Consider the following 11,794-nt stretch of genomic DNA (forward strand, 5'->3'; position numbering starts at 1 on the left):
CCTATACTACGGTTGAAGATGCCATTCATACCATCAGAACTGTTGGCCATGGCTGTTTTATGGCCAAAACAGATATAAAGAATGCCTTTCGAATCATTCCTATTCAACCCCAAGATTACAACCTTTTGGGGATTTGTTGGAGAGGATTTTATTATTATGATCGCTGTATGCCGATGGGTTGTTCAAGCTCTTGCAAAACGTTTGAAATTTTTTCTTCTGCCATAGAATGGATTGCCCAAAAGAAATTGCATATCGATCACATTTTGCACCTGCTAGATGATTTTCTCATTGTTTCCCCCTCTCATGATTTGTGTCAACAACAGCTTGATTTATTCTTAATGCTCTGCCAATATCTGGGTATTCCTATGGCACCAGAAAAAACAATTGGCCCTTCATCAACCATTTCATTCGCAGGTATTGAACTGGACTCGGTCCTTATGGAGGCCGGCTGCCTCCGGATAAGCTAGTTAAATGTCAGGACTTAATTTCCGGTTTTCTCAGGCGTCGCAAGGTTACTTTGCGTGAGATACAGTCATTGACAGGTATATTGAACTTTGCCTGTACCATAGTTGTTCCTGGTCGTGCATTTCTGCGTCGTCTCATTGATTTGACCATAGGTATTCGTCATCCTCATTTCCTTATCAGGTTGACTCGGGAAGTTAAAGAAGATCTTAAAGTCTGGCAGCAATTTTTGTCTGGTTTTAATGGTCGTTCCTTTTTTCTCTCGGTTGAATTTTACCCTGTCTGTTGTTTATCCCCAGTCTGTAGTCTACATTTTACAATGACCAATTAAGTAATGAATTTTAGAAAGTAATAAAGTTTCTGCCCGAATATTTGATTTCATTCGTGTCTATCTATATGGCCAACAGGATAGCAAAGTGGACAGGGATATCTTTTGCTTGCTTCATCCCTCTTGCAAAGGGTTTTGTTTTTAAAAAAAAAAAGGAATTCTGGTTGAAATTGGTGTTTCGTGGGAATTTGCTTTTGTCCATACATTTAAGGAGTAGATGTACTTCAAAGTTTTTTAATGGACAAAAATGTTTATATAACAAACTATTACTGATACATTCTGATCGAAGTTAAAATGTAAGAGTGGTCAAAAAATAATTTTATTTGTGTTTTCGAAATATATGATAAAAAGTGATATCCCGATATTTTGATGTTTTCGTTGTAATTATTGAGAGTTCTTACATTCTATGAAGTTCAGTTTAGTTGTAAAGGAATAATGGGAATTAATGTTGGCATACAAAGAATTCCAAGGCTCAACGTTTTACTTCTTAAACCTAAAAGAACTAAGTTGAAATTACAACTTAACCTGAGTTGAAATTTGGTTGAGTGTATGATGTCACCCCCAGGCTAATTTGCATATTATTTTCAAAAACTTGAATATCTCTGGAATGAAGAGATATTTTAAAATTATCAACAGCATTCTTCTCCTCATTACCAAGCAACTTCTTTATGTTTTAAAATGGCTTTGATAGGAAAGATGCGATTTTCGTCATGGTACCACTTAAAAACCTTTGTGAAATCTTGATTAATGTGAATTTTGTGCATTGCTAACTTGAAATCGTGAAAACTGGTCCCTGCTTACAAACTGACCCTTTGCAAGATTCTTCTCTAGCAGTTTTCGTTGTTTTCTTACAATGGTCTCGTTCTGATAGTAGTCCATAAGGTAATTGTAAAAGAAATGAGTTCCAAAGCCTTGAACACATGAGCTTCACAGCCTACGGATATTCTTTCCATGATTTTCTGACTCTTGATAGCTGGTTTTTAACACACATGACTGAAGACACAAATTTATGTCATGAAACTGACATAGATGGGATTTGTGGGGATTGGAGGGATTGGAGGAATTGTGGAATCGGTCACCCAGTGACCCAGTGAGGGGATGGGCATTCCCGGTATCGGAAGTTGGTAAAGGCTTTGAAACATCCCGGTATTCTGCTGGAACAATATCAGGTACACTAATGTCCTACAAATGTAAACAGAATAAGAAATAATCTTGGTGTGATGAAGGGAGATCATTAACAGAAACTGATTTGTGAACCTTTACATCTAGACTTCTAACCCCAGATTGACAAGAAAGGTCTAACATAACTCTGGCTGTAAACACTTGCTTTTATCATACAGATACTGGTATATAAAAACTCCAAAATTTAAAACTGACTAAACCCCATGCAGATGACAATGTGGAGAAATGACCTATTATCAATATGTAGCATGTTCAACTTAAGGAAATACATGTAACACATTGGACTATTTCAAAACATACTTTGGAAGGTTTCTTTCCAAGAGTGGGTTGTTCCAGACAACCACTGTAAGATCCCCACAACTGCTTTGTTGTTGTGAGTTCCCTGCAATCCATGTGTCTGACAAACCCACATGGAGTATCACAGATAAAAAGCAGTGGGTAGTGCTTGAATGACAGGTACAAGTCAGCAGGATCACGTACAGATTCTTGTAGTGTCAGAAACTTTGAAGCAGCAGTAACCTAAAATATAAAAGTTAAAAGTTCTTAATGATACTATATTATGCAGAATGCCTTTAAGATTGATTGGTCATCGTATACCAACATTTACACTGAAAAAGTATTGTGTTCATAGCCATAGTGAAATGGAAAGATGTGTAAGGCACTGATTAAGTAAACAATTACTATCTTACACTGACCCCATGTCTACAAACAATGTGGTAGAAACCACCAGTGTGTCCATCGACCTTTGTAAATCCATGGCATGGACATGAACCAACAAGAAGCGACTCATACAACCCTTGTATGTCAATCTTCATCATTGCCTGAGTAAAATCATAACAACAAGAACAGAAAATATACAATTTTATTGCTTGTTCTTTTCCTTTTCAAACATTACAACATCATATACCAAAACAAAAACTTTAAATAGTTGGAGTAATAAAGGGAACCACGGAGACCACATTATCTGGCCAGATTTTAATTTAAAGGTGGCTCACTCAGTGACTCTAACTCGCCCAGTCTTCAGGACAATAGTTTTGTAATAGTAATAATAAATTTAAACTAAGTTGTACACACTATATAAAACAGGTTGTGGACTAAAAAACAGTGATATTATTATTTCAAGATCCAAGCTATTACAAATTCTTTATACCGTACTCCTTCACCAATGGAGAGGATGAAGACTTCTCCAGATATTTTAGTCGCAAGGGGAAAAGTTTAGTCACAAATGCGAATGTATTGGTCGCAATTTCAAGCCCTGACAAAGCAGCACCTTATTGTGTTGTTAAGTTAACAAGAAACTATTAGATGACAACTGACATTAAGTTCATAGGCTGATAGTTTGCTACGGGTGTAGTCCAAATCAAACCCACGATCAAAGTACAGTATTCTTTTGGTATAAACCTTTGAACAATAAAGCACAGTCACTTAAAACACTTTAATTTCACCAGTCTTACTTCATGAATTTACTTTCAAAAATTGACCAACTTCCTGGATACCAATTGTTCAATGGCTCTTGTATAGCCAATCCGATTCTGCAGTTACCCAATGATGGGTCAGTGGGTTAGACTATTAATACTAAAATTTCTATAATTACCAATGACTTTCTTGATGTTGCAATGTTGCATTTTTCACATATATCTTTAATATGTTCAGCACTCATCAGATCAAGGGCTGAAATGTCCACGCCTTCCTTAGAAATCATGTCATGTAGGAGGGCTGGATCGCCTGAAATGGTTCATATATAACAGTCAATTCATATTTTGAATTCAATGCATGGTATAAATTTAATGATAGAATATTGGTAGCAGCAATTTGATTTGGTTTTCTATTTCATCACTGTGAAACTGAAAAAGCAAACATGTTGACAATCTTTTATGGGCCCATTTTGTGCAATTTTATTCACTCAGTAAGACTCGGTAAGTGGCTTCGCTGACTTCACTTCACTTTAAGCTCCTTGTCGTGAAGGCATAAAATGAGACAGGAATGAGACAAGAAGCATAAGTATTGATATTTTCAAATAATTACAAACCTTGATACTTATTATTCATTCTGTTCAATACAGTGCTCTTTTTCTTACCCTCTGTATTAAGCACTACAGAACTTTGCATGGAAGGAGCCATAATTGGAGGAATTGCTGTCTGGTAGACTTGAAACTTTTTGCTGCAACGTGTGTAAGTGGTACATTCCACCCATCTTTCCTTTAATTGCACCATAAAATTCTCCAGAGATAAGGGATTATCAGTTGCACCTTGTGGTGGTTGATAGTTGATCTGATACAGAAACAACCACTGCAAATTCAATGAACTTTTAAACATTCTTGGCAACCATTGCACATGAATTCTAATAGGTTAATGGGAAAGAATGTACATGTATGACTCTCATCTTGGCCTTTGACACAGAGTGAGTAAATCTTACCTACTGTAAAATTATTGAAGAGAGAAATGTGTCCATTGCTGTATCAAGGATTATGAACATAAATTTTTCGCCTGTGTTCTCCCAACTGGAAAATTTCACTGGAGAGCATACACTTCTCACTTCTATACAAATCAAGATAATGAATTCTGCGTTTTCAAATAGAAATAAAATAACTCAACCTTAAGGCTAATGTTCGTCTGAAAATTTGCATTCGGACCAATTAATAAAACAAGGTCTGTCTCTTTGTGGAGTTCATATAGCTGCAGCTGTGAGTTTACCACTTAACACTCATCGGTCATGTGACCAACTTAAGGTTCACTTTTGGCCATGTGGCACAAATACTATAATGTGAGACTATTCGAATAACAGCTCCTTAACATTTTTTTTGCACGGAACCCTTACTTATACGGGGTTTTATAACATGAATGGTTGATTTAAAGTAAAGTAAAGTAGAGCAACCATATTTAACGTTGATAACTCGTAACAGTAATTCAACTGACAAACCTGAGGTCGACGGTGCGCTCATTTTACTCCCCCCTCTCCATCAGTGCTCCGTATTACGGGTATTTAAAGCTACTTAGCTACACGGAAAGGAAAGAAGTCGAAACAAGGATGTGAGATCTGGGAATCGAACTCAGGACCTCTTGCACTTTGTTAGTGAACATCTTGATACTGTGGCTAACTTTAAGAAAGGAATGGGATGAACACAAGAATAGAGCATACACACATTTCCCTATAGTTAACCTTGAAAGATACCTCACTAATACTGCAACAATTTTTCTCATTTCCATCTCCAAGGTACAGCTCTCCAACTATTCCACAGATCCCACAGATAACATCATCCAGACTGCGATCTGTTATGGCTTCAAAACAATAAAAGCCGTTATACAGCAAATTGGCTATGTTTTTAAGCTCATTTCCACCAGGATATTCCTGTAGAAACGAAATTCAAAACATAGGTCATGTATTACGGTCAAAATGGCTGAGTTAATGTCTAAATAATGACGAATACTTCTAATAAATAAATAAATACGATGATCAGGATAAGTTTCCGGTTAAAAATTAAGGTACCAGTAGTTAAAGTTCACAGTCTCATAATCAGGAGATGTTGTTTGCGATGACTGTAAAAGTGTAAGTGACAGAACATAAACAGAAATCGTTCTTGTAGTTGTTGTGAGACTAATGGCACCAGATGATACATGTCCTGAAATTCTTTCTTTTCAATGTAATCAGTGGCAATCAACCATTGAAATAACCAAGCAATAAATAAATAAATAAAGGGAGGTCCGCACACAAAAGACAGTCACACTTGCCATTATTGAGAACCATTCACCAAATACATTAAGAGCCATTTTCCCAGAAAATCGAAAATCGCAAGACACTCGTGAAAATTCGAATTTTTTTTTCTTTTGCAAAAACATCCCTTTTAGTACCCTAATTCAAGAAAAAATAGTTTTAGGTTCAAGCGATTCATTGTACGGGAGAAATTACAAAAAGTTTGAAAAATCGATTCATTGCTCGTTTTTCGTACTCAAAACAACGGAATCCGACCGCAACTTCGAGAAAACGTTGAACGCATAAGAAACAATCCCTAACATCAAAACCTCAGCCGAGAATTATTACATACTTACTCTTTAATTTTATGAAAGAAAATTTAAAGAAAGAAGTTTTTAACAATTACAATCGACAAGTTTAAAAAGGTCAAATTTGTATCTCTGGAAATGTTAATAAATGAAGGCGAACTTTAACTGTTGTAAAAGCCCTCTGGTATATGCCGCTTCCTTGTAAAACCCATATAGAATAAAACCTTGGCTATTGAACTAGGTTACTGGAAAGTTTTAGCTCTGGGAATCCAATACAGTTCTCAGACTAAAGTAAGCAATTTGAGTATCTGAGTAAATAAAACGTATGCAAATTAGACGGCCCGCTGAATGAATTCATATTTTTAACGCAAAGTTTTGTTGAACGAACAACTTACCATTGCTTGTTGTGAGAGAAGTTAAATCCATCTCTCAATCTGTTTGTGGCAACGCATCCATAACTGATTTTGACCAAAATGTGTCCAGCAACTTCAGCGCTTGAGCTATCTAAACACTTCCCACGCAGCACTTATTACGCGTCATCAGACGCTTCTGTAATAATGAAACCCGATTATGTTTTGGTCCGAAAATAACATACAATGATGAAAATTAACCACTGCTCAAACCACACTGTTAACAAGGTGAGTATTACTGACCTCTTATTGAGCGAACAAATCAGATACTAGACGGGATAACAAGATCATATGACGCATAATTTAACAAACGCGCAGAGATTGGTCACGCTAGCTTGTCACATACGACTGTACGTACTATACTTCGTACACATTGTAAACAGATTAAGAAACAATTACAGCTGTCCCAATGAAAAAATGTACAACCCTACGTCTGTTTATAGATCATCAGTGTAGAAATATTCGACTCTGGGAACAATATTAATATAACATTTCCAGGTCAAATGCTCCTGGAATAAAATTCATATATTGTCACGAAGTGTTTCGCAACTTACTATTGCACTTGCCTCTACGATTTCATTTTAATTGAATTATTCCCGTCTAGTATTACGAAATGCTACCCTGCTCACAGACGTTTTTTCTGTTTCGGGAATTTGGTGCGCGCACAAGATAAGCGACTGCCCGTGAGAGAGGGCGGAACGCGCTTTTTTTATACGTGCATCTAAAAATGAAGAGAGTCTGTGTGAACAGGCTGGTAAAGTACACAAAGTGCAGAGTTCTGCCTAAACGGTGTTCTCACTTCTCCTCAGAGGCTGCTTCCAGAAGTGAATCATTCACCATTTATTCTCGCCGGAATAACTAAGTCAAGAAACAATCTATTTTGTTCATTGTTTTGCTTTCTTTGCTTATTTTTGAAGTTTGTAGTTGAAGATAAAGCTTTATTTTTTCCTCCCCTCGTCGCGTTTCGCGCCTCCCGCAAAATGCCGCTTTCGCCTAGCCTAGCTCATAAAGCAGGGGCACCCTGTGAAATATCTGTTCGGAGAAGCAAACATTGCCTAGGATTTTCTATAGCTTGAGGAAGGCTAAAAATTTCTAGATGACCGTTCCATTCATGTACACAATTTTCGAAGCTTATGTAATAAATTCCCTCCGATTTTCTGAAGTTCATTTTTCCCATTTCACTCCCCAGGTTAGGTTGTTTTTCGTAGAGAAAGGAAGCCTAAATTTTCGGAGTCGAAAATGCAATGCAGAAAGGAACCGAAAAACTCTCACTTTCGGAAAACTTTGAATTGCTGCTAAAATGTTCGGGAAAATAACACTGAAGCCCTCGTAACTTCGAAAAGACTCAAGTTACCCTAGGATGCCCGAATAGATATAAATTTCTTAGCGCCACTTAGAAAACATTTCTAGAGATCAAAAAGTACTCTGGATAGCCTAAAAAGTCTTTTCAAAATAATTCGGGGGGAAACCGTCGTTGGGTGCCCCTGATGAAGCGCCTGTTATGCAGGCTGGAGTTATTTCTGCAAGTTCTCTGAGTTAACCAAAGATAACTTTGTTTTTCTTCAGTAAACAACATTTCTAGAGGTCTCTAGAGAAAGCGTTACGCGCGGCAGGTACAAAACACACAGGTCACAGGGCACAGGGCACAGGGTCATTGTTTTACCAATACGGAAAGTATCCTAAACATTCATAAGAGCTAACCTTAAGCCTAAAAACGTTTGTTTAGGCCTAATTAGGCCTAAGGTTAGCTTTTATGAATGTTTAGGATACATTCTGTATTAGTAAAACAATGACCTGTGACCTGTGACCTGTGTTTTGTACCTGCCCCGTTACGCGCGAGAATGTGGAATTTTATAACACTCCACATCGCGTATTCAGCCCTGCGGAGTGGTTCTCTTTTTCTCGCGCTCGCCGCGTGAATTGGTCAAATTTAACTCAAAGATTATTATTAGCCTCAATAGGCTTTTCAACAATTTTGAGGAGGTCTCGAAGGTTTCAAGGATGCGATAAGCACACTCAAGTTTGAAGTTGTGTTGTGAACAAGCTGTAAATGAAACTGAGAATTTCTAGTTACCTGGCTAGGGATCCTGGTTTCGGAGGAAAAATCATAAAAAACAAATCCGAAACAAAACTATAGCAGGCTATAAAGTTGAATTTTATGCTTTTTTATTTTGCTGTAGGGATTGTTGCAAGGTGGTAAATTCGGGAATAACGAACTTATTAAGGAAACATTTGTGTTTGAAATATTTTGGGAAATATTATACCTTCACTCTGAATCAAAAACTGTGATGAATGTCTTTTACAACAAGTCAGCATATGCATGTGTCTGGACCAATACAAATATATAAATCAAATAAAGCAAGAAGGTCTGTTCTGTGAAAAGTGTTTGTATTTTTTTACCAACAAAACAAAGACCGAAAACAGAAGCTATTGAGTATTTCGTGACAGTTTGCTAACGTGACCTTGGCATATGTAACCGATTCGTGGGTCAGTAGAAGTCATAAGACCTTGTGGTGGCTTGAAATCTTAACTAAACAAATTCAAAATCGAAGTCAACGGTTTCGAATGCATTTTAATTCTGCTTTTTCCCCCTGAAGAAAACTATTTTACCATTGTGGTAACGGAGTTTCATCAAGCGATGACAGTTTCACTTCGAAGTTGCGATCTCAATGATTTCGCTGCGGCAATGTGGCTGAACAAACGTTTTTCAGTCGTCGTATAAAAAGTTATTTATGGCTCTCACCAACACAGCTGAAAGCTAGAAATAACATTTTCACTGTAAAAACATATTACTAGCAACAGTAAGTAGTCCTTTTGCACTAAACTTTGCGTTTAGTATGAATTCCTTCAGCGGGCCGTCTAATTTGCATACATTTTATTTAATGAAATTCTTAAATTGCTTACTCCAGTGTCAGGGCTGTATTTAATTTCCAGAGCTAAAACTTTCCCGTAATTTACTTCAATAGCCAAGGCTTTATTCTATATGGGTTTTACTAGGAAGCGGCATATACCAGAGGGCTTTTTCAACATTTAAAGTTCACTTTCATTTTCTAACATTTCAAGAGACACAAATATGTCCTTTTTAAACTTGTCGATTGTAAATGTAAAAAACTTATTTCTTCAAATTTTCTTTTAGGGTTTCAAAGATTAAGAACGAAATAATAATCGCCTGAAGTTTCGATGTTAGGGATTGTTTCTTATGCGTTCACCGTTTTCTCGAAGTTGAGGTCGGATTCTGTTGTTTTTAAGCGCGAAAAACCAGCAATAAATCGATTTTTCAAACTTTTTGTTATTTCTCCCGTACAATGAATCGCTTGAACCCAAAACTATTTTTTCTTGAATTAGGTCACTAAAAGGGATGTTTTGGCCAAAGAAAAAAAAAATTGATTTTTTACGAGTGTCTTGCGATTTTCAATTTTCTCGGAAAATGGCTCTTAAAGTTATAAAAACCAACCAGGACTCGTTCTGCCATAGCTTCAAGCTTGCTTTCAATTGCTGTGGATATCGGAACTCCTCTACGGAAAAGGTGTCGCCATTCCACCAGGATTTCCAAAGACACAAGGAGTTTGTCAGAAATATTGAACATGCCTACATATAAGATAATCAAAAAAGGGCACCTTAACCTGGCTAGGTAGCCTACTCACTTTGTTAACCACACTGTATCAAAATAAGGTGTGGTTAACCCTTAAAACCCTAAGGGGTTTCCCTGTTATAATTAAAATCAACTGGTGTTAGACAGAGTAAAATCTACAAACTATCACTCCCAGGGAGTAAAGTATTTGGCACCAGATCAGACATATTGTTAATCAATTTACCTTTATAAAATATAATTTGTTACCTATATCATAGGGAAAGACTTGGTGCATTGCTTGGCAACTTGGACTTTGGCAAAACTTCACCAACAATTTAATTTTCTTGAAAGGATTAAGGTTAGTTAGCACCAGTGACTCTCCTCTTTGGCCTGGGTGACTTTTTTCTCTAGACAATGGAGAACTACACAAGCCACAAGTAACACAGGAAGGTGCTAGAGATGGAGGCCACCCCTTAATATCCATGAAATGGGCCTGCTGAATGACAGCAGTAGGAATTTGGAGTGGCAAGGACCTTTTCATGTTAAGCTGAACTGTAGAAGTGCGGCTTACAGTATCCACTGGCTCATCAATGGCAGTGCTGTTTGGCATGGCAGGAGCCATTGATCCTGCTTTTGTTGATGACGGGATTCCTGAACCAGGAGAACCAACAACATTTGAACCAATCAATTCAGCACCAGACGATGATGCTTCCTTCAACACACGCCTTTATCATTGCTAGCGTGACTGTAAACCTTTTGTGGTGCTCTTACTGAACCTTCCAGTTTAAGGACTTTCTCATCAAACCCTTTCCCCATTTGTTCTATTTTCTCGATTACCGATGTATGGCCAACTGTCACACCCCACTTGACACCACGGTTGTATACCTAAAAGAAAAAATATCAGTTTTAAATTTTAAGTGAACATTTTCCATTAAGAATTAAAATCCATCAGAAAACAATCTGTGGTGGAATGTCTTGCCAAAAGATTGACTTCAACTAATAGTGCACTCATTTTTTTACATGTACAATAATGTTTATCAACTTTATTTGATCAAGACAATGAAAGTTCTGTTAACAAATTATTTAATTAAAAGTCTGAGTTTTAAACAGGGAAAAATAATTATATGTACTGGTATAGACTGTAGGAATCAGACTTATATATGTCACCAATTCACATCTAGATAATTTTGAACTCACTTACTTTTTGGCTCCACTGTGCCATAATACTGTGGAAAATTTGTATGCCTGAGCACTCATTTGTGGGCATCTCTTCTTCAGAAGAATGGAGGCTGCCATACTTATCACTGGTGCAGCTGTGTTACTCTCATCATTGGTTTCATTTTCTACATTCTGATTTCTTGCTTTACTAAAAACAGGCTTTCAAGCAGCAGAAGACAGTATGGTGTAAAGTACAGGAGCTCGCTCAGAAAGTTCAGTGACATGTGCACTCTCTGTGAACTGCTTTAATCCTTCAGGTGTGGTATTGCGCAATATGGAAGGCTTCCTCACAGAACATAAATCTTTGCATTCTTCAATAACAGAGCCGCAAACTTTTTCCAGTAATGCATCTCTAACAACTTTCTTTGAATAGAGAGCATTAACAGCGTAGCCATACTCCCCCAAAACAACTTGTTTAATTGCTTTCCTGTCCACATCATCTTTAGGAAGACGGCGTTTGCTACCACTTGGGTAGTTTATGATGACCTAAATTGACAAAAGAGGGCTTATAAATAATTTTTCAACTGTTTGAAAAGACAAGTATACCTATGTGACTTTCTTAGATATCAAAAGATAGAAGCTTTTACTTTAAATTTCTTGTATATAATATTTAGTTTGATAGCAT

At 37.0% G+C, this 11,794-nt stretch overlaps 1 pseudogene; it reads right to left on the reverse strand.

Moving 5' to 3' along the window:
• Window positions 1–1,534: 1,534 nt before the first annotated feature.
• LOC137977408 (HMG domain-containing protein 3-like) lies at window positions 1,535–11,173 on the reverse strand (annotated as a pseudogene).
• Window positions 11,174–11,794: the final 621 nt, after the last annotated feature.

The sequence above is a fragment of the Montipora foliosa genome, chromosome 11 (genome assembly GCF_036669935.1).
Source record: "Montipora foliosa isolate CH-2021 chromosome 11, ASM3666993v2, whole genome shotgun sequence".
NCBI classification, from domain to species: domain Eukaryota; kingdom Metazoa; phylum Cnidaria; class Anthozoa; order Scleractinia; family Acroporidae; genus Montipora; species Montipora foliosa.